The following is a 22,756-nucleotide window of genomic DNA, read 5'->3' as shown; positions in this document are numbered from 1 at the left end:
CGCTCCCCTCATCTTCCCGGCTGCGGGGCCGAAGCGATCCGAGTGTTTTTGAACCTGGACGTGGTGGCCCGGGTGCTCTCGCGTCTTGGCTTGAATGTCTGGGGTGTTTTGTTTTGTTTTTGTTTTTGTTTTTTTAAAGAAAAGGAAAAAAAAAAAGAGCAACAACTTTGCGTAGTGACTCGAATGCTTGGGTTTTCCAGCGTGGGGCAGGTGACGGGTGTATTTGGGGTGGCAGCTTCGCCGATAAACCGATCAGTCCCCAGGTTGGTGCAAATAAAGCGGTCCATTGTCCACATGCTTAAGGGCTTAAACTATTCCAGCGGGGCAAGTTCTCCGGGGTCAACTGACTTGTAGTTACCGCTCACGCTCGCAGCGTAGCGGTTCTGTTGAATTGGTACGCACAGATAAGAGCAAATAATACTGTAACTTTTTCCAAGTTGTCTTGCCTATTACAGACTCACCTTCCCCTAGCCAGCATTTTTTTTTTTATCGTATCAGTGTTACGTGCATTTGTATATTATACAGTCATGTATACTTTTTAACCATTTGGTTTGAGTTTAAAGTTAGAAAATTAGGAGCGGTAGTAACTGCTGCCTGCCGCGCGTTTGCCAGGACAGTGCCAGATGTTCATGGATGTTTCACGTCGGTTAATTTTCAAGGGTAACTTTTTGCATAAGCATAGATTATTCATAGTTTTTTCCAACACCAGTTTGATGTCACGCGTCACTATGTAGGACGTTTGCATTAAATAGTTGCCTCTTTTGTGAAGATAAGGGTGATGATCACAGAATAACTCAGCAAACTAGTGTGGCTTTAAAAGTTCATAGAATTGCAGTTAATCCGTTTGGGTGTTTGTGTCAAATGCCTTGTAGCTCTTACTTATCCAAGTGCCCATTACATAATACAGTCAGAAAATGATGAAGTTAGGGTAGGCACCAGGCAAAAGTACTGAGAGCCACCATGGCCCTTACTCGAAGGGACCTTCTTTGTATAGTTCCTAACTAAGGACAAACATGTGACGTGATTTTTTTTTTCAACACCAAACTAAGAAAATTAAACAAAACAGCAGGCAGTGATTTTGCTGGAGTGTTTAGATAGGATCTCACTGTGTATCCCCTGGGTGGCCTGGATTTATGTGGAGCAGGATAGCCCTCAAGAGACCTTGCCTGCCTCTGTCTCCTGGGTGGTGAGATCAAAAGTGTGCCCTGCTATACTCAGCTAGTCAGGGTTTCACTGAGCATTTGACTATTAAGAATGTTACATTTTCTGGATTGTGGGTAGTTGTGTCTGACTTTTTGATTAGGCTTTAAGTATCTTAAACACATACTAGTGTGTCCAGTATAAGATTAGAATATGTTTATAAAGATAGAACATAATGATTTATGTAGCCACAACAGTTTGAAAAGCTGACTTGTGAGGATGGTGGTAGATCTGTGTCATGAGAGAATAGAAGTGGCTGGAAAGATTTTAGACAGGCTGAGGGGAGAGGTTGGAAGCTTGTGCTTGTGGGTAAATTAGCATATTGGAGCTCACTATCAGGAAATTCTGATGGTGTGTCATGGGGAAGAGATAAAAGTTGGCAAAGCCTTGTTCCTTGGTATTTACCAAAGGGTTTTTTCTTTACTTGGGGACAGTGCCTTTGGGGGCGGAAAGTAAATAGAGATGAGAAAAATGCACATTGTTCTTTGGCGTGAATACTTCTCAGTGTGAGTAACTGTTGCTACCACATTCATCTGTCTCTTCAAGCACTCTGCAAGCTTTGAGATTCGGGGGTAGTCGTAGGTAGCTGAAAGAAAGAAAAAGGTAGACAGTAGTGATAAGAAATCCCCTATGAGGCTTTCCTTTGGGCAAAATTTTGGACCTCTGAACAAAATCTATCCAAATAATAGTGACAATGAATTTATAAGTCAAAGCATTTATATCAAGAAATAAAGAAACTATTCCCTTAATATAATCTATAGCCAATTGAGTAGGTTTATAATATACACAATAAATCACTAAATTATTCACGTTTGTTACAGCTCTAAAGTTGTAGAAACTGTCTTCTTGCACTGTCTTCGCTCCTGTCTATAGGTCATCCAAGTGATGACAGGAAGGTGGGCCTGTCTCATTCTTCACTTCAGAACTTGGCTCCTAGGCCGGGGGTGCAGCTCAGTGTGAAAATTTGCCTAGAATGCACAGAACCCCCCTGCATCTATCATCGTTCATATCTCCATCATGACCAACATGAAATAGAAAACTTATCTCTGGTGTGGGTGTCCTTTAGCCCACAGACAGCAAATCAGTTTGTGCTAGAATGAGTTGTTGCTTATCCCGAGGGCCCAGAACAGATCCTGGCCAGGAAAAGTATTTGTGGAATGAACAATGTACCAAGTGCATGCATTTCTTTTCCTTTTGTATAGGGCTGCTCCAGCCTCACCTCTGTAATTGAATCCCACAACTACCCCTTGTGTGTTGTGTAAACACAAGGTGTTTAATCTTAATGGCGTTACATTTACTACATTACTGTTTCATGGAGTTTGTGTCCTCACTTCAAATACAATGGTCTTTAAGGCTGTGCCTGTTTATACAGCATGATTTTTGAGAATTGCCTTAGCATCTGGTATGTCTACAGAGTTGGCTTGTATGTATCTATTGAGTAAATACTAGTTATCATGGGAAAACATCACATATATTTTAAGCCAAAGGTAATATATTAGTTAGGCAAGCTTTGAATATACTTATGAAAGAAACAATGTAAAAATTTAGTGTCAAAAATAATAATAGGTAATGTCTATGTAGCACTTCAAGTGCGCCAGCCGTGTGTCTCTGTCCCCGTTACATGCTCATTTATTTGTGTCTCAATAGTTTTTTGGTGAAGGTAGTTATTACCCTATTTTTCAAGGAGGAAATGGATTGCCAGCAAAGCTTTCTTGCCCAAGATTATGATGTGCATAATAAGTAGAATAGGCAGCCTGGCTCCCGAGTCAGCCAAGCTTCTCTGTGAAGTTGTTTGTGTGGTGTAAGGGAGGCGGAGGGGGTGCCAGTGTACAGAGGCCAGAGGAAGATGTCAGGCAGCCTTCTCTGTCATTGTCCGCCTTATTGCCTGGAGACAGTCTCACTGAGCCTGGAGCCGTGTTAGTGACTGGCAAGCCCCAGTGTTCCCACACAACAGGGATTTTTATATTGGTTTGGGGATCAGGACACATGTCTACAGCAGTTGCTCCTGCTTGTGAAACACTGAGTCATCTCTCCAGCCTAGGAATTTTATTTTACGATTTGAAAGATCTAAAAAATCATATATTTTTTAAAAATAGTTATAGAAGGTGCCCTTGGTAGGGTGGGTGTTGGCTGGAGAGATGGTTCAGTGGTTAAAAGCGCTTGCTGCTCTGGCAGAAGACCTGAATTTGGTTCTCAGCACCCACTTGGCAGCTTATCACCATCCATAGTAAATCCATTTGCAGGAGGCCCAACGCCCTCTTGTGTCCTCCCCATCACCCTGCATACATGTGCATATCCACACATGCATGTCATCGCTATGTAAATAAATAAGGGGGAAAGATGTTCTTTTAAATTATTTATTTAACTTTTGTGCTGCTGGTGATCAGAACCTCATGACGAGGTTCTGTCCTGACCCTAAGGATGTGCTTTTAAAAGTTTCAGGGTGGGGCTAGCAAGATGGCTCAGCAGGTGGAAGGTGCTGCCCACCAAGCCTGAATTCCATTCCTGGCACTCATGGTAGAGGGAGAGTACCAGCTTTCAAAGTTGTCTTCTGACCTATACAGGAACACAAAAATGTAATTGTTTTTTTTTTTTTTTTTAATCCTTAAAAAGTTGAGGGTAGAAAAAAAAAAACAACCTGCACCACTGCACTACAGAAGCACTTCTGAGTCTTCCAGGCAGAAGAGGGTGATACTGAAATAAATGGTCAGAGGCCATTGCAGGAACTAAAGATGAGGGTGGAGAACCTGGATTTTGACTGACAGCTAAGTATGGTTTTGATCTTGGTTGTTGGATTCTAGGGTAATGATTTACCAGGACAGTGGCTCAAAAGTTCCTCCTTCAGTGTTAGAACACTTCTGCCAAATAAAATAATGCTGAGTGACATGTGACAGCTTGCTGGCTCCTTTTCTTAAGTACTTTCTCGATTTCAGTCATTGTGGGAACCTACTGTTGTGTGGTTATCGCTGAGGTTGTCCTCAGGTTATCTGCCCACTGGTGGAATTTTGATCCCACCTTTTCAGCGTGTATTGAGCAACAGACAACACTCAATTAGAAAAGGTCAGAAGTCCTCTTCTCACCAAGTACTTTTTTGTTGTTGTTGTTGGTTTTAAGACACAGTTTCTCTGTGTAGCCCTGGCTGTCCTAGAACTCATTCTGTAGACAAGGCAAGCCTCGAACTCAAAGATCCACCTGCGCCCACCCCCAAGTGCTGCAGTCAAAGGTGTGCTCTACCGCATGCCTTTTTTTTTTTTTTTAATGGTGGTACAAGATATAAAAATTTCTACTGATTTAGTATAAACTTGGAATAAAGTCAGAAGTGTGGGATTAAATGTGGGCCTAACCAAAAAATCCAGCAAGGTAAAGAAAAGAAGTCACATTCTCCCACAACCTAGGTACTTACCCTTTTTGACAGCAGTTGGTAGTGTTGTATCTGGGTGCCAGGCATCAGCGGTCTTTGACTATTAATGGTTGCGCAGATAGGGGAATTGCCCAGACCTGACCACTATCCAAGAACCAAGAAGACATCCCTTTAAATGAAGCATGGCCACCAATCTGGCTAGCAGCCAGGCGGGACATACCCTGTGAAGGTATAGTATTATGTCTTTGAGATCATTTTCATGGTGATGAATGTCATGTCATTTATCTAAGGAGTGCTTTGTAGGTCAGTAAAGGAATGGCATGAGCTGCTACTGCCTTAACATCATTCATTTTGAGATGTCCTGTGTGGAAGTGAGTTATGCATTTTGCCTCACAGCTCATGTTCTATTTAAATGTTTTAGACACTAACTTGGAATAATTCAAATAATTTGTATTGAAATGTTTATCAAGGGGGCTGGAGAGATGGCGCAGAGGTTAAGAGCACCCACGTGGCAGCTCACACCTATTTGTTAACTCCATTTGTAGTGCATCTGATGTGCTGATCTCCACAGGGGCCAGGCACACTCATGGAGCACAGGCAAACACTCAGAAAAGGAAAAGAAATGTTTATCCAATTGGCATGTTAGTCTAAACTCGCCCTCTTCCCCGAATGGTTTTTGATGTAAGAGATTCGGATGCACTGAGTCAGCTAGTGAACCTAGGATAGGTAAAATCAAAAATGTTAGTCATTGGAATGTCCATGTAGCTTTACCTACTACCTTTTATTAATTTTAAGGAATTGATTATTTGCAGTATTCTTATTACATACCCTGTGATACTTTTTTTAAAGGTTATATTTCATTTTGTGTGAAAATTTGCACTGTGTTAAGAATTTTGGGTTTTTAACCTGGTTTATTTTTAACTTTTCTTTTTTTAAGGACTCTTACCTTGAAAACAGCATCATTGGCTTCCATATCATCTTTGAATATGAGTGATATTCCTAGTTTCAGCATGTCCTCCTAGAGACCAGCAGACCAGGTTTATTCTTTCAGGAAGTCTCTCAGCGCCGGACATAGTATGTCAGATGCCTGCACATGGACTGGATTACCCACTGACTCATAAACATTTGAAAAATGGTAAACAGCTGACGAAAGGCGGTTTCAGGAAGCAGCTCCAACCCACTTTTGAGCAGCTTGAAAGAAGATAATTCTAGAAATGAGTGACAGGAGTCTAACCATTTCTACATTTGTTTCTAGACATTCATTATTTCTCTTAACCCATCCAGTTGGTGAATGATATTTGAGTTTGAGGTCAGCCTGGTCTACAGAGTGAGCTCTAGGACAGCCAGGGCTAACCTGAGAGAGAGACAGGGAGGAATTACATCTTTGTAATACACTTGCTATTTTACCTGCGTTTTCCAGAATCAGTCACAATTTCTAAAGCCAGATACAGTGACACACGCCAATAATCTTAGCACTTGGGAGGCAGGGGCAGGAGAATCGGGAATTTAAAGTCATCTTCAGCTCTGTAGTTTGCTGAGTAAGACCCTGCCTTATAAAACTAGAAAGGAGGAAAGAATAATTTTCATTCTTTTCAGTATTGGTCTTTTTTTTTTCTTGTCCAATGTTTAGTTGTTCTCATTTGTTGGTGATGACTATGTTCACCTTCCCTCAATCTGAGTTTCCCAGAAGACATGGACAGCAGAACTTTCTAATTTTTTAAACTTTGTGTTAAACTTCAGGCTAGTTTTTAGTCTGTTGCTATGGTGTCACCTTCTTACTCTTCCCATCCAATGTACTGGGGGAGGCAGTACGAAAGACAAAGCACATTTGTGTAGTTAACGAATGAAAGCCAGCCCTTAAGGTCATTAGTGTGCTCATTTGCACATTAGATGGAAATTAGGTCTGGACAGTGGTGGAACATGCCTTTAATACCAGCACTCAGGAAGCAGAGGATTTCTGTGAGTTTGAGGTAGCCGGGTCTACAGAGTTCAGGACAGCCAAAGCTACATAGAGAGACCCTGTCTTGAAAAACAAAGCAAACAAAAAAAAACCAAAGGGGTGGGGGAAGAAATTAGTTTGTTGGTTAGAATTAAGATACTTGACACTGTAAGTCGTATTTTCATATTTTCCCATTATGACCTTACCCTAACTAAGATGAGTTGCTTTCTTCAATATATTTCTATAATTTAAGGAACATGTTTGTTCTTACAATTCATGTTTTACCCAACAAGGACAAATATAAGAAAAAGAGCAGGATTTTAACTTAGTGAAGCAAAATTTCATAAAGTATTTGGTTAATTTTAAATTTTAATATTTTCGCCTGTAGGAGGCCTGCTCTCCTTTCCTCTCTTCCCTTTCTGCCTGATCTACTCCAATCACTTATTCTCAGGTGCATATATGTATTTTTCTTTTTTTACCATCTGTCAGAAATTTAATTTTCTTGTGTTTTGCCTCTCCCATGGCTCAACCTAATGTTTTAAATCTTTGCTCTTTTTTATTTATTAATTTATTTATTAATTCTTATCTTTTTAATTCTCTGTGTACATGTATCTGTGTGTATGTGCATGTTAGTAACAATGCTCTTGGAGGCCAGAAGAGGGCATCAGATCACCTGGAGTTCAGGCAACTGAGGGTTGCTAGGAACCAGTGGGCTCTCTGCAAGAACAGTATAGCATCTCTAACTGTTGTACCATCTCTCCAGCCCCTTTTCTGTACTCTCTCTCTCCACATGGCTGTGCCTGGCCTCCTAGTCTGTCAGCTCCAGCTCTAGCTAGCTTCATCTCTTGTCCATCCTCCTCTGTGAACCATGGTCCAGTCTCTGGTATTTGGTCTGTTTTTTAGCTATAAACTAATGTTGTTTTCTTGAGTGTTCAGTCACGGTGCATCTATTCCAGGAGTTCATGTTTTCTTTGTTCCTAGCAGAGGCATTACCAGATGGATTTGTTACCAGTCTTTGCACAGAACACAGCTCCTTTTATGTGCTTTCTGTTTTTATGTGTTTATGTATTTAAGATAAATCAGTTGTTATCTTCTTTTCCTTGGAACATTAACGTTTCTGTGTTCTCTGATGCTAAGAATTAAGATTGGTATTTTAGACAACTAATGCTACTTCAGAGTTAGTCAGTGTAGCCTTATGGCACAGTCTAACTATTCAGGAGTTATTGGCATTTATTGCTCCTTTGTCTTAAAGATTTTGTCATAAACACGTCAGGTCAGAATCATAGACAAACATACTTGTGGCAAAATTTATGTACTGAATAAACACATTTCCAAGGTACTGTCATTTCACTGGCAGCAGCTTCTTAGGTAATTCTTCTCTCCTTGGTAATCTGGCTGAGGTGACATAGGTTCCTTTTCTTTTCTTTCTCCCTTTCCCTCGCAAGACAGGGTTTCTCTATGTAGCCTTGGCTGTCCTGGACTTGCTTTGTAGACCAGGCTGGCCTTGAACTCCCAGAGCTCCCCCTGCCTCTGCCTCCCTGAGTGCTGGGATTACAGGTGTGCACTGCTGCACCGGGCTTTCCTTTATACTCCTACAGAGATAAGGTGCCTGGCCAAACTGCCTGAAATTGCTAGGGAAGGCAATTGTAAGCTCAGTGTGGGTGCTGGGCACCAAACCCAGGTCCCCTGCAAGAGCAATCTTCCTAACCTCTGGGACATCTCTCCCATCTTAATCCAGTCTTCCCTAATATTAACTCTGCTTACAGGTCATGGTTAGAACAAAAAATGCAGGGAAAGGAGCTGACATGAAATTATTCTTCAGAACGAGCTTTGTTAGGAGAGAGGGAAGGAAGGAGAGCACAGGTGAGCAAGTGCTTCCACAACCATGGGGTAGGAGCCACATGCTCAGTCTTTAAGTGAAACAGCAGCTATGACTGGTCCTTGGAGAGAGGCAGAGAGAGATTTGAGAGGGATGAACAAGCCTTCGGGTATGGAAAGGAATTGTGGTGGGAGAGAGCTCTTGTAGGAAGAGGGAAAGCCTTCACACACCCTCAGCAGCCTCCAAACAAAGTTTGTGATTTACAGCTTTTCAGAGGGAGGAGAGAGCCTCTTGGTAATGAGCCAAACACTAGATAGGGCCTTGATCTATTGTTGCAAGGGGTAGGGCTCTAGCCAACTGGGGGGTGGGGGGGACATAGTCAACTCTTTTGGCTGGTAGTAGGTCAAAGAGGTGTGGCCTGATAGTTTGTAAGACAAAGAGGCAGGTAGAGAGGTTTCCTGTGTCAGGCAGTAAATACATCTGTGTATCTGCAGGTGACAGATAAGATACAAAAGGCTGCTGCAGAGTTCCTAGAGGTTTCAAAAATAAGCTGCTGGAAGCGCAAGTGCCTCTGTCTTGAGACAGTGGCCCTAAACCAGCTGCAGAGGGGAAGGGCTGCTACAGCGTCAGACATCTAGCTTATGGGATTGAGGAAAGCTGCAGAGTTGAGTCCAGCTGCAACAGTAAAAGGAGTTGACAGACATGGAAGCCAGCAGTTGAGAAGGCTGTTGAGCAGGAGGGACTGAGCCAAGCGGAAGCCCCAGGGACCATCAGCCCTGTCAGTCTTGATGCATACGGGAGGTGCCGGGTAATGGGTAGAGGCCATGGCCACTGTAGTTGTGCATGCTGACCTCTTCAGGGTCTAGATGAAGGAGCTGGACCCTCTCCTCAGTCTGGTATATACAGTAAGTTCTTGGACCCGGTCTCCCTGGTAGCATTTTAATACAACCATTTGCCCATATAGTCCTAATTCACTCAAATCCCTAGGGTGGCACTGATTTCAGGAATAAGTCATTTTCAGTCTGGGAACTTTCATGGACCAACGGGGATGTTTGTGGAATCGACCAGGTGTTGCCAGCAAAGCTGAATTTTCCTTTTGGGGCTCATTAATTAAAAAAAAAAAAATTAGAAATGGGAGGTAATTTGAGAACAGTTTTATTAAAATTTGAGAGAAAAGCGTAGTACAAGATAGGTGAAAATCCTGGTAGCCACAACGAGGAGAGAGAGAAAGTTCAGCATGGAATAGAAATTGAAACAGCTCATTAAGAAAGAAAACATCCCCAAGAATGGAAGAAGAGTAAAGCTCATCTCTAAAATAATGGAAGTGGGCTGATGAGCTGAAGAAAGCTCCCAGTTACGTGGTGTTTTATAGTCTCCCCCTGCCTGGCTTTTGTTGGTATTTTATGGGTTTTACTTTGTGAATTATGTTCATCAGATGATCCGCCGAGAGGGATGGGCTTTCAGGCTTTCTCTGCAAATGGCTTCTTTCATGTTCACGTATCTCTTTTCGGTTGTCATTCTGCTGACACATGTAAAACACTCTCTGGAAAAGGCCGAATCTGAAGATCTACTGTTTCACACACGCTGTTGGAGTAGGTTACCGTAACAGCACAGCATGATCCCAACAATTTTACAGCAAACACCATTGAAATCAACATGGGAGGACAGGAAGAGAAAGTAAATGCTATTAGAAAAGGACTTGCATTAATAATCAATTCCTGGAAATGGAAAAAGCAAACACAACAGCCTTTTAAACATTTGTTAGATAGGAGGTCCCCAAAACAAAAGTATGGGTAATTCTAGTGCCTAGTTTTACTAGTGCATTGTGGGTATTGTTGCATTTCCTTTTAAGTTTAAGTTCTAAAACTATATTTTAAACTGACAACAGACATTTTATTTTGAAAGACTTCATGTCTTAAAATTAACCTATGTTCTTTTGTAATTACATTGCAACATTCTGCAAATGCTTTCAACAACTGAGTTTTTTACATAAGAAAGTGTATAAATTGTGTAGTCTGCAACTCCAGTTGTATTATAACAAAACTGGATTATAGCTAGACTTTATCTTAAACATCAGGCAGAGTCCTTTAATCCCAGCTCTCAGGGGGCAGAGGCAGGCAGCTGTGTATGACTTCCAGCCTGGTCTGCATAGTGAGTTCCAGGTCAGCCAGGAACAAGAGGAGACCCTGTTCCAAAAAATATTGAATAAATAAATAAATGAATGAATAAACACATAAGATTCATAGATCTATCTCTCCTTTTTTCTTATGCGTATTATTGTTATTAATATAGAAAATAATGGGTTTCAGTATGATGTTTTTATACAGGTATAGAATGTACAGGAAAATCCCATGTATCTCATGATGCTGTTGAGATTTGAAAAACAACCTACAATGTGGGATTCACCTCACCTCACTGAGTGTCTTTCTTCCTAAGCCTTCTGGCCATACTGCACTGCTGGTTGTTGGGTATCTTAGAGCTGAAGGAACTTCAATAGCCACTAGTGAAAGGTGGTCTCAGAGCTCAGTACATTGTGGCAGATGTCAAAGTACAATCCTGAGACAGAGAGAGTATGGGCTATTAAAAATCTCAGAGCCCACCCCCAGCAACACACTTCTCTAATAAGGCCACACCTAATCCTTCCCAAACAGTCCCAGCAACTGAGGATCAAACATCTAAATATATGAGGCTTTGGAGGCCATTCTCACTCAAACCACTGCATAGCTCTTCTACAAAGAGACCAAAGGAAATCTAGAAACCTTGCAAAGGTACACCTAGGATATACATATGTTTGTATGTGAATTCTAACTATGGTAATTTGTCTCTTTACCTATGTCAGTTGGGCAAGTTATGACATCTAGCCTTGGTTTCTTTGTGAAATGGTAATATCTAGTAGTGTTTATTTAAATTAAATTTTTCATTATATGAAATGCCTTTGTTTTGTTTGTTTTTGAGACAGGTTGGCCTTGAACTCCCAAGAGATCGTCCCCTGTCTCCCAGGTGCAGGGATTTAAGGCATAAACCATCACAACCAATATAGCTTCTTACTCAGTAGGAGAAGTAAGAGTTTATTTGGATTACAGTTTCAGGCTACAGTCAGTCTCTTATTGTGGGGCTGACATTTTCCATTTTGAAAGATAACTTTGATAAGTATTCTTGGTTTGTGGTTATTTATTTTCAGGGTTTAAAATACTTTATTACATGTTTTTCTGGTTGCTGAAGAACGTCTGAGGTTATTCCGATACTCCTGGCTTTGTGTGTGAGTTGACATTTTCTCATGCCCCTTCTAGTGTTGGTCTTTACTTTGTATTTTTAACATCTTGACTGTAATGTGTCATGAAAAGTTTCTTCTCTGGTCATGTCTATTTGGAGTTCTGTGTGTCTCTTGATGTTTTGGATGTCTGCTTCATTCTCTGGGTTAGGACATTTTCTGCTACAGTTTTGTTAGACAATTCTCTCTTTTTTTCTATTTGATTTTATCTCTGCTCTTTCTATAACACCAATTCTCAGGTTTGGCCTTTTGAATATACCCTAGACTTCTTAGAAATATCATTCCTCCTTAACTTCTCTTTCCTTTTGTATATCTGTTCATGCTAATGTCTCTACTTTTTCCTCCATATCTGAAATTTGTTCTCTGCATGGTTTTATCTGTTGATTATGCTTTCTGATGTGGGTTCTATTTAATTGATCGTTTCTTTCATTTCAAGTATTTTTGTTTGGTTTTTTTTGTTTTGTTTGGTTTTTTTTTTTTAAGTGTTTCAATCTCCTGGCTGAATTTTCCCTCCATATTTTGAACTTTTGCCTGTCTTGTCAAGATCTTCTATAGATTTTTAAATTTATCTGTTTGAATCTTGTCTATGAGCATTAATTTTTATTTAAATAATTTAGATTAATGTCTACTAATGCTTTACCTATGTGTGTGTATATGCACAGTGTTCATCAGAGAGTCTTGGACTCCCCTTGAACTGGAATTACAAATGGTTGTAGGCTGCTGTGTGGGATCTAGGAATCGAATTCCAGTTTTCTATTGGAGCAGACTTGTTTTTTCAGTTTTGAATTGACCCTGGATTCTCTGGAAGACCAGCCAGTATTCTTAACCACTGAACTATTGCTCTAGCCCTGATCACTGATTCTTTTAAAAAACAAGACTCTGAATTCTTTCCCAGACATTTCTGCACACTCTATGATTTTGATTCCATTGTAGGGAAGGTACCGTTAGCACTTAGTGTGATCAGGTAGTTGTGTGTAGGTCATAGTTGATAGTTGTGTCATAGTCTTTTAATTACTTTGTCATGTTTTGCACATCTGTTTAAATGAACTTGTTTTTCAGTTTTGACTTCCTCTTCTGATTTTACTCGGGTGCTCTCTTTTCTCTGAATTTTCTGGGGGGGGGGTTCTCTAGAAGAACAGTACTTATAAAGAATGAATACACACACATTCATTATACACAAGGGATTTACTAGAATGCCTTACAGGCTATAGTCCAGCTAGTCACAGTGGCTGCCTACCAATGGAAGGTCTAAGACTCCAGTAGTTGTTTAGTTTATGAGGCTGAATATCTCAACTGGTCTTTAGAATCCCAATGAAATGGGTTCTAATGCTAATGAAAAAATGGGCCTGGCAGTGAAAGTGAGAGCAAACAGGCAAAGAGCAAGACCTTCCTTCTTCCATGTCATTTATATATAGGCTGCTAGCAAAAGTGTAGACAGTATTAAAAGTGGCTCTTTCCACTTCAGAAGATCTGGATTAAAGGTGGGTCTTCCCATTTCAAATGATTCAATTAAGAAAAAAAAAATCTGCCTGGTTGTGGCACATAGCACTCAGAAGGCAGAGACAGGTGGATCTCTGAATTCGAGGCCAGCCTGGACTACAGAGTGAATCCCAGGACAGCCAGGGCTACACAGAGAAAACTGGTCTCACTTTCCCCTCTCCTGAAAAAGAGAGAGAGAGAGAGCCCTCACAGCTATGCCACCTTGCTTGAGTTTTAGTTAATTCCAGATGTAGTTAAGTGTTGACAACCAGGAATAGCCACCACAAGTCCACCCTTTTCACCTTGACACACCATCATCTCCTTATGCCATGCCTAGTTTCCAAATGAAAACAGTAACTAGGCCATAGTTACACCTAATAGAACTATCCTGTGTACAGTTACAAACATTATATTTTTAAACCGGCCATACTTATGCCTAACATGACATAAGCTTCATGCAACCACAAATGCATTATAACTTTTAGACTAGGTGCCAATGTCCCTTAAGTGACATTCTTTTAGTATCTCAAACTTAAAATATGACAACCATTGATGTTCTCTTAATTAATGTCACATTGCATGAAAAAGAAATGAAGGAAAGGAAACATAAATATCTGAACAACTGCATTCTTACCAAACTGACAGACGCTCGTGTCAACTGTAATGTATTTTTCTGTGAATGGTCATGTGGCCTCAGCTATATTTATGACTAACTTCCTCTACTACCCATTCTCTATTTCCTCCACCTTCAGCAAGCACCTCAGCAGGTCTTGGTCCTTTTCCTAGATGAGTGACTCATACCTCATTCCTGAAGGGTCTGTGCTCTTTGTCATCCTGCCTGGATTAGGTTGTTGTCATTTCCTGCAGGCCATGGCAGCACGGAGAGACTGCCTACAGGATCTTCTGCATCACAGATACAAATTTTGTTTTGGTTTAGTTTTTTGGTTTTGTTTTTCAAGACAAGGTTTTTCTATGTAGACCTGGCTGTACTGAAACTCACTGTGTTCACCAGGCTGGCCTTGACCTCACAGAGCTCCACCTGCTCCACCTCTTCTGCCTTCTGAGTGCTGGGATTAAAGGCATGTGCTGCCATGCCCTGCGCAGATATCATCTTTCTCAGCCTTCACTATAGAGAAGCAATTTACTTTCCCCTTGACAGTGTGGATCATCACTACTAAGACTGTTATTCCTTCATGAACCTATTAGTTTAAGGGCATCAGAAGCCCAGAGTGGCCTGGGGTGAGTCTGAGCTTCCAGTTCAGTGGAACATTTGTTATGGCTCCTGGCAGGAACCAAAACGTTCAGTCCAGCAGAACTTAAAGTCATGGGAACAGGAAGCAAAACCTTTCCTAATGGATCACTAGGGGTGATCCTGAGTGGAACCATTCCCCTTTCCACCTCTTGACTTCTGCACCTGTGGATTCTGGCTATGGGCGAAACCAAACCATGTTAGACATTGATCCAGAGAATACTCCTTTCTGGAGAGCCATGACTCAGGCTCTCCAGGTTGCTGCCGCATAACTGTCTCTGTAACCATGTCTTCAAAAAGCCATTCCATCTTTCTGTTAGACACCTGCCTTAGAATAGCAGGGAATATGGTAAGAGCAATGGATTTGATGATCATGGGCCCATTGTCACACATTCCTGGCTGTGAGGTGAGTTCATTGATTAGAAGCAATGCACTGGGGAGCCATCACAGTGGATAGGGCATTTTCTAAGTCCATGAATGGTAGCGTTGCAGAAACATGTTCTGGAAAGGCAAATCCATAACCAGAATAAGTATCTGCTGTAATAGGAACAAAGCATGGTCCTTTACACAGAGGAAGTGGTCCAGTGTAGTCAGCCAGCTACCAGGTCAATGGCAGGCCACCTTAAGAATGGTGCCACATCTGGGTTCAGTGTTGGTCTCTTCCATTGGCAGATCTGGCATCAGTAGCCTTGCCAGTTTGATGAGTGGCAGTCCATGTTGTCAAGCCCATGTATAACCCCCATCTCTGCCACCATAGCCACTTTGTTTATGGCCCATTGGACAATGACAGAGGCGGCTGGGGAAAGAGGCTGACTGTCCACAGAATGGCCCATCTTATCTATTACTGAACTCCTGTTGAAGTCACTGTTTAGGGGCATTTTCATGGGACACAAGTATCTCTGCATCCTTTGCACAGATGTGTCCAAATATTCCCCAGATATCTTTCTTACCAGTTTTCCAATCCTGCTCATTCCATGTCCCTGACCATCCCATCCATTGGCTGTAGCCCATGAACCACTGAACAATTGCACATCTGGCCATTTATCCTTCTGAACAAAATGCATCTCCAAAAAAATAAAAATAAAAAGTTCTGCCCACTGTGAAGATTTCTCTTCCCCTGTGTCTTTCAGGGTTGTCCCAGAAAAATGTTGTAATGCTGCAGCTGTCCCCTTCTGGATGATGCCTGAATTATGTGCAGAACCATCGCTAAAGCAGGTCTTAGTCTTCTCTTCCTCCATCAGCAATCATAGGGCACACCCTGCAAGGCTCTAGGTACATGCTTGGCAGCAGACATCATTGTAACAGGAGGAGAAACCACAGGCATATGGACAGTTTCTTCATGTACCTTGATTGTACCTGCAGGATCTGCACAGGACCAGTCGTGTATTTGCCACATCTGATAATGGATTGCTGCTGTGCACATCCTACTTGATGATCTGGTGGGTCAGAGAACACTCACCTCACAATGGGCAGCTCAGGTCACATGGTAACTTGGTTTCATTGAGGCCCAATAGCAGGCCAAGAGCTGTCTGTCAAAGGGAGAATAATTGTCTACAGATGATGGCAGAACCTAGCTCCAAAATCTCAAAGGCTCCAAACAGCATTCCTAATTGCCACTGACATGTTAGGTACCGTTGGGTCAGCTGAATCATACAGTCCATACATTAGAGCAGCCTGTGCAGCAGCCACCATCTCCTCTCCCTGGCTCCACAGAAAGCCAGCAGCTTTTCCAGTGACTAGGTATATCGGCTGGAGTAACACATCCTCCTGAAGAATGTGCTGTCTTCACAGTGGGCCCACTAAGCATTGCTCTTCTTTCTTGGTGGTGGGAGGGGCCTCAGAAGATCCCGATTAGAAGTTGGTCTTCCAACTTCAAATGATTAAGAAAACCCTCCCAGGTGTGCCCAGCAGCTTGGGTTTTAGTTATTTCTAAACGTAGTCAAGATGACAACCAAGAACAGCCATCATGTGATCCCGTCATGGTTAGGTGCCAACAGCACCCAGGGTGAGCTGCAAACTGAGCACAAAAGAAGCCAGATGGAGCAAAACCTGGTCACATTTTGAATTGTGTGAATCCTCTGGGGCCGGGAGTTGTAATGCCAGACACAGAAGTTGTGCACTGGTGAGGAAGGGCTGTGGTTAGAACCCCTGCTCTCAGGGGACCTGTGGGAACACTGGGATATAAAATGTTAGTCCCTGCAGGAGCCAGAGTCAGAGCCAGGTACCAAGGGATTCTCTGGATTCACTGGAAACTGCCACTGATTCCTGTGTTAATTGTATGTCCTGGCCTTCAGTGAAGGTACTTCAGACTTAAAAGTTTGGTTCAGCCTTTTATGGTCTCTTGCCTGTCCAGCCACGGCATCTTTAAATAAGGATGCTTGGGCTTCTTTTCCTATTTGTGTTCCATTTGCTGCTTGAGTCTTACTGCTCAGCTAAGAATATACTGAATAAGAGTGAAGAAAGTGGACACCCAGTCATATTTCTGATTTTAGTAGAAGTGCTTTGAGTTTTTATGGCCTTTTTGGTGTGCTATTGGCCATAGGTTTGTGATGTGTAACCTTTATTATGCTGATATGTGCTCTTCCTATTTCTACTGTCTTCAAGTTTTTTTTTTTAATTTTGTCACATCTATTAAAATGATCATGTCATTTCTGTTCAGTTCATTTATGTATTGTTGTATTGTTTACTGATTTGTATATGTTGAACTATTTGTCCTTTTCTGTTTTATAGAATTGTTTTAGAGATATTGATGTTAATTTATCTCAAAAGGTATCACTTCAGACAAGGGGCTAACAACTAGAAATTACAAAAGAATTGCAGAAATTAAATACCAAGGGAATAAAACCACTAATCAACAAATGGCCAATTGTACTGAAGTAGGCAGTTTTCAAGCAAAACAAAGTCAAAAAAACAAGTGCCCAATAACTGTTTTTGAAAATGTTTGCTATCCCTAGACATCAGGGAAATACAAATTAATTAATTAATTACTTTGCAAAACTACCTTACTCCAGTCTGAATGGCTGTCATCAAGAAATCTGCCATCAGTGTTGGAGAAGATAGGAAAAGAAAGGAATCTTAGTCACTGTTGGTGGGGTACAAATTAATAGAGCCATGTGAATGCCAATTTGGAGAGTCTTCAAAATTTTAAAATAGAACTACTGTATGACCAGCTATTTCCCTTCTGGTTGTGTACCCGGAGACCTCTGTATCCTGCCATAGAGATATTTGGACCTCTTTGTTTGTTGCTGGGTTCACTATTGCAAAGAATTGGAATCAACCTATTTGCAGATGAGTCTTTGGTGTATATACGAATACTGCTCAGCTCTAAGGAGAAATGAAGCTTAAACATTTATAGTAAAACAGATACACTTAGAATGTGTAACATTAAGTCAGGCCAGTGGCAGTGGTAAGGTTTCTGTGTGGTTTCTCAAAAAGCCTTTAATGTTAGGCGTCCCTTGCTGTATTCCCATCTTACCCTCTTTCCCATCCCCCTCTCCAAGTAATCTCTAAGTAATTCTAGTTTCCCCTTTATTTCTCTATAATACTTTACTTTTTTCTTCCTTGGTAGATTCTCTCTTCACCCCTAACTCCTCCTCCCCAGTCCCTTTACTAGGTTCCTAACTAATACAGCTATTTGGATTGTAGCACAATTGAAAGCTTAAAAGCTAATATCCACATATAAGAGAAAAAATATTTGTGTTATTGGGTCTGGGTTACCTCACACAGAATGATTGTTTTGAGTTCCATCTATTTACCTGCAAACTTGATAATTTCATTTTTCCTAACAGCTGAATAATATTCCCATTGGGTAGATTTACTACATTTTCATTTATTCATTTATCTTTTGGTGGACATTAGGCTGTTTCCAGCTTCTGCTATTATGATCAGAGTAGCAGGGAACATGGATGAGAAAGTTTCTCTGTAGTAGGATGGTCCTTTGGTTATATCCCTGTCTTAGTCAGTGTTCTGTTGCTGTGAAGACACACCATGACCAAGACAAACAAGTCTTACAAAAGGAAGCATTTAATTTAGGCCTTGCTTATAGTTTGAGAGGCTTAGTCCATTATCATCATAGTAGAAGCATGGTGGCATAAAGATAGGCATTAGGGTAGTATCTGAGACCTTTACATCATGATCCACAGGCAGATAGAGAGCCTGAGCCTGGGCTTTTGAAACCTCAAAGCCAAGCCCCAATGGCACTTCCCCCAACAAAGCCACAAGTACTCCAGCAAGGCCATACCTTGTAATCCTTCTAATCCTTTTAAACAGTTCTTTACCCTGATGGAACTATTCAGTCAAATATATAAATGAACCTTTGGGGGCCATTCTAATTTAGACCACCGCAATGCTCAAGAGTGGGGTAGCTGGACCTTGAGGCAGATCAAGTCCCGGTGTTCTGAGTAAATCCACATTTATTTCTCTAATAGTTGTACCAGTTTGCACTCTCACCAGCAATGAATAAGTGTTCCCCTTTCACTGTATCCTCACCAGTACTGCTGTCGTTTGTTCTATTGATCTTTGCCATTCTGGCCGGGGTGAAATGAAATCTCATAGTAGTTTAATTTGCAATTCTTGCATCCTTTCCCTGATAGCAAAGGATGATGGCTAAGGGTTTGTTTGTTTCTGAGCCTTTTGTGTTTTATCTTTTGAAAACTCTCTGTTTGGGTCACTACCCTTATTTTTAATTGAATTATTTGTATTCTTGGGGTTTTTGTTTGTTTGTTTGGTTGGTTGGTTGGTTGGTTTGGGTTTTGTTGTTGTTTTTGTTGTTGTTCTCCTTTATTCTAGGTAAAAAAACCAAAACAAAACAAAACGAAAAACATAAAACAAAAAAAAAAAAAAACACTTCCAGATATATAATTGGTAAAGATCTTCCACATTCTGTAGCCTGCTGTGTTGCCTAAATAATGGTGTCCTTTGCCATACAGACTTTCAGCTTCGTGAAGTCATATTTATAATTGTTAGTCTTGGTGCCTATGCTATCAGTGTTCTGTGCGGAAAGTCATTTTGTGTGCCAAATGAGTTTAAGCCCTGTCTCATTTTTTTTCAGGGTCCTTGATCCATGTGGAGTTGAGGCGATAGATATTGTTGAGATATAGAAGATGGAATAGTGATGGGAGGAGAGGTATGTTAGCTCACCATGTGAGAGTGCCCAGCCAACAAGCCAGCCCGATGTCATGGGGCTCTGAGGCGCTCCCCTCTAGATACACATTACAATCTCCAGGGAACCCATTCCCAGAACTATTCTCCTGCTCCAGCCTTTACCCATACTGTCAGCTCTTCCTCTACCTGATTCAGAACCTTCCCCATACTGTGGAGAGAGCCGCAGTCTTACTTTGTCTCTGTATTAATAACTTTATATAGTTCTCTTTCCCAGAATACCCTGAGTTTTTATTTCCTTGGTGGATATATATAAACGAGAGTGAACAAGCGGCACTTTGCCTGGTGGAGGAATGGTCAGAAAGTGGACAGGGGTCGAAAATGTAAGTAAATGCAGCCCCAGGTTGGCTTGGAAGCATATCAGCGTGTAGTCTTCCATGGTTTTCATATTTCTGCAGAAAAGGAAGACCAGGGCCCACAGGATGGTTCATTGAGGAAGGTACTAGGGGCCCCTGTGCCAGCCTCATGACCTGAGTTTGAGCTCTAGAACCAGCTCTTAGTTGTCCTTTGACCACACGCACATGCACACACACATGCAAATAAATAATAAATTTTAAATTAGGAAGGATCGAAGTATATGAAGTTTGTTATCTGTGGCTAAAAAAGTTAAGGCTCCTACGGTGTTCCAAGCATTGTGTATTTCTGAGTCTAAAAGCATAGTCACACTTCCTGAGACAGAGGGTTCTAATTGTGATCGGGAATCAGGATACTGCCAGCTGTTTCCTTGGCTCAGCAGATTATTCCAGCATAGTTACTGAGTGTCAAATATAGACACTTCTCTAGATGTGTGTTCATAATTTTGATTTCACTCCTGGCCTTTGTGTTGTAGCTACTGTTTAACCCTTCTCTTGGCTATTTTTAATATCTGTTTTTTTCTATATATTCTAAAGACTAGTAACTTAAATGAGATTTTTTTTCGATTTTTTTCACTGTTTGATTTTGAGAGAAATTTCCTTATTTTGTAAATTGTCTCAGAGAGACTCTGCTTAACTCTTAACATTTTGTCATGAACCCTGACCACCACAAAACACAAGACAGTGGCGATTCAGAACTGCTAGCACAGTGACTTCTAGTCTCGTGTGCTATCCGTACCCACAGCTCTTGAATGGGTCTCCTTAACAGGCAGAGATGCCGCCCAAGTAGCTGCTTCTTTCTTTGGTAATCATGAATGAGAAGGACAGGATTTTTTTCTTCTTTAAAAAAAAATGGTTGGATTTTATGAAAGCTACTGTTTTGCATTTCCATCTATCATTTAAAAAGACTTTTTTTTTTAAAGCTTTAAAGAAATCTGGTTTTTTAACGAGCTTTTTTTTTTTTTTCAATACAGTTTACATGAAAAGGTCTCAATTGAGGAAATCAGAGAGGATAATTTTCAGTCGTAGAAGAACTTTCTGGTGTTAGAATCGAGGAACTGGGAAGTATGTTCTCTCCTGGCAATTTGAGGAATATGATGTCAAAGGAAAATAGAAACGAGCTCTTACAATGAAAGCATTAAGGTCTAAAATAGATAATTGCCTATTATTTTGTATATACAGCGGTCAAGCCTGCCCCAGCTCTTTGTCCACTGTTGTTGAGAACCAGTGCCCATTCTGTGTTTATGAGAACAAACTCCCGGATTACTGTAATCACTGAGTTATTATACTTCTGAGAGCTAAGTTGCTGATCTTTCTGATTCTAGGTTATTGTTTTGTTTCTGTTCCTCGTTGTTGCTTCAAGAACTGAGTAGCCATTGGAGTACTTTTGAAATGAAGTGCTTTATTTCTAAGGGTGCACTCACATACATCGCTGGCATTAGCCATCAGTTGGATTTTAGCCAGATATAACCAGAACATCCTGTCTCCATGATTTCAGGTTGATTTTAAACTGCCTTCCCTAAACATTCAGGTTATCTTGTTGGAAACAGATCATGTCTGATCACAGCAAAAAGAAGAGAAAAATTAGAAGTTAAATGCTTAGTGCACGCCTTTAATCCCAGCAATTGAGAGGCAGAGATCTCTGAGCGTTTCAGCCAATCTGGTCTACAAAGTAAGACCAGGACAGCCAGAGCTACATAGAAAAGAGAAGAAAGTTCTCGAAAAGGAAAAAGAAAGTTTCCACAGTTTCCAGCACTGCACACACACACACACACACACACACAGAGAGAGAGAGAGAGAGAGAGAGAAATTTTACTTAGAAGCTATAACGACTTCCAGTAAAATTAGTCTGAAACTAATAAACCTTTGTTAATCTACTTTTTGAATTACCATGACTTTAAATCTAATGTCTGACTTTGCTTCTGAATTTCAAATTATATTACATTTAAGATTTAAGATTTTATATTAGCTTAAACAACAAAAAAATTATAGAAATTAAGACTGCGCTTAATAAGCATATGTTTGTTTTTCTGTTCATTAATGTTCCTGCTTTTGAAGGTGAACATGGCAGGCGGCCATGCTATGTCTGTGCAGCAGGGTCAAGCACAGCAGCTGGCATCACCAACTGCAGAATTACTACCCTGAGAGAAAGGAGGAAGGTGCCTGTCTGAGAGCAGAGTAGGTGGGGCCTCTCTTCTTCTAATGGAAGGGGCTGCTGTCGGGAAATAGGAAAACATATTTGAACCCTACACTCGAATATAAATATCTGTGTGCACAAAACAGAGGAGGAGAGGGTACTTTCTTATCACCTTCTACTCCAAGGTAGTATTCTGATAAAACTGGATCAGGACGAGGCTGGAAAGGCGACTCAGTGGTTAAGAACACTGGCTGCTCTATCAGAGGACCCAGGTTCCATTCCCAGCACCATTGTGTGGAGGCTCACAAGGGCCTGTGACCCTGTTTCCAGGGGATCTAATGCCCTTTCTGGCCTCTGTGGACTCCTGCCACATACACATAAAGTAAATACTTTAAAAATTATATTTGCACGTCTAGATCCGTGTCTGTCTGTCTATGACTGAGCGTGTAATTCTGGTAGAACCTTTGCCTAGAGTGTAAAAGGCCCTATTTCCCACCCAGGTACTACACACACACACACACACACACACACGAGGGGGGGAATGTAGCCATCTACCTATAGTCTGTACTTTTATCCACCGCCTCTATCTCATTGTGCATGTGTAAGCATGTACTTAACAAAATGCTTACACCGGGCACTTCTGCATGCTTCACAGAGACAGCTAGATTCACTGTCATAATCACACTGCAGGTGCCTCTAATTTAGAGATGACGAGACAGAGGTGCTAGCCATAGACCACTCCTGTCAATGGATTCTTCGTGGCATAGACAAGTAACTTCCGCTGAAGC

General features: G+C 41.2%; 1 protein-coding gene across 3 annotated transcripts in view; it reads left to right on the top strand.

Moving 5' to 3' along the window:
- The window catches only part of Slc20a2 (solute carrier family 20 member 2), an 89,051-nt gene that overhangs the window by 556 nt on the left and 65,739 nt on the right, over positions 1-22,756 (top strand). The window contains exon 1 of one of the 3 annotated variants that reach the window (XM_055593313.1): positions 5,573-5,696. The exons of the other annotated variants lie outside the window; for them this stretch is intronic. The gene's annotated coding sequence lies outside the window, so the exon portion shown is untranslated. Of the gene's footprint in view, positions 1-5,572; positions 5,697-22,756 lie in introns of those variants that run through there. 3 annotated transcript variants of the gene reach the window in all.

The sequence above is a fragment of the Psammomys obesus genome, unplaced genomic scaffold (assembly GCF_907164565.1).
Source record: "Psammomys obesus unplaced genomic scaffold, mPsaObe1.curated_primary_1811, whole genome shotgun sequence".
Lineage (NCBI taxonomy): Eukaryota > Metazoa > Chordata > Mammalia > Rodentia > Muridae > Psammomys > Psammomys obesus.
The sequence above is the reverse complement of the archived record's forward strand: the minus strand, read 5'-3'. Positions and strand labels throughout refer to the sequence as shown.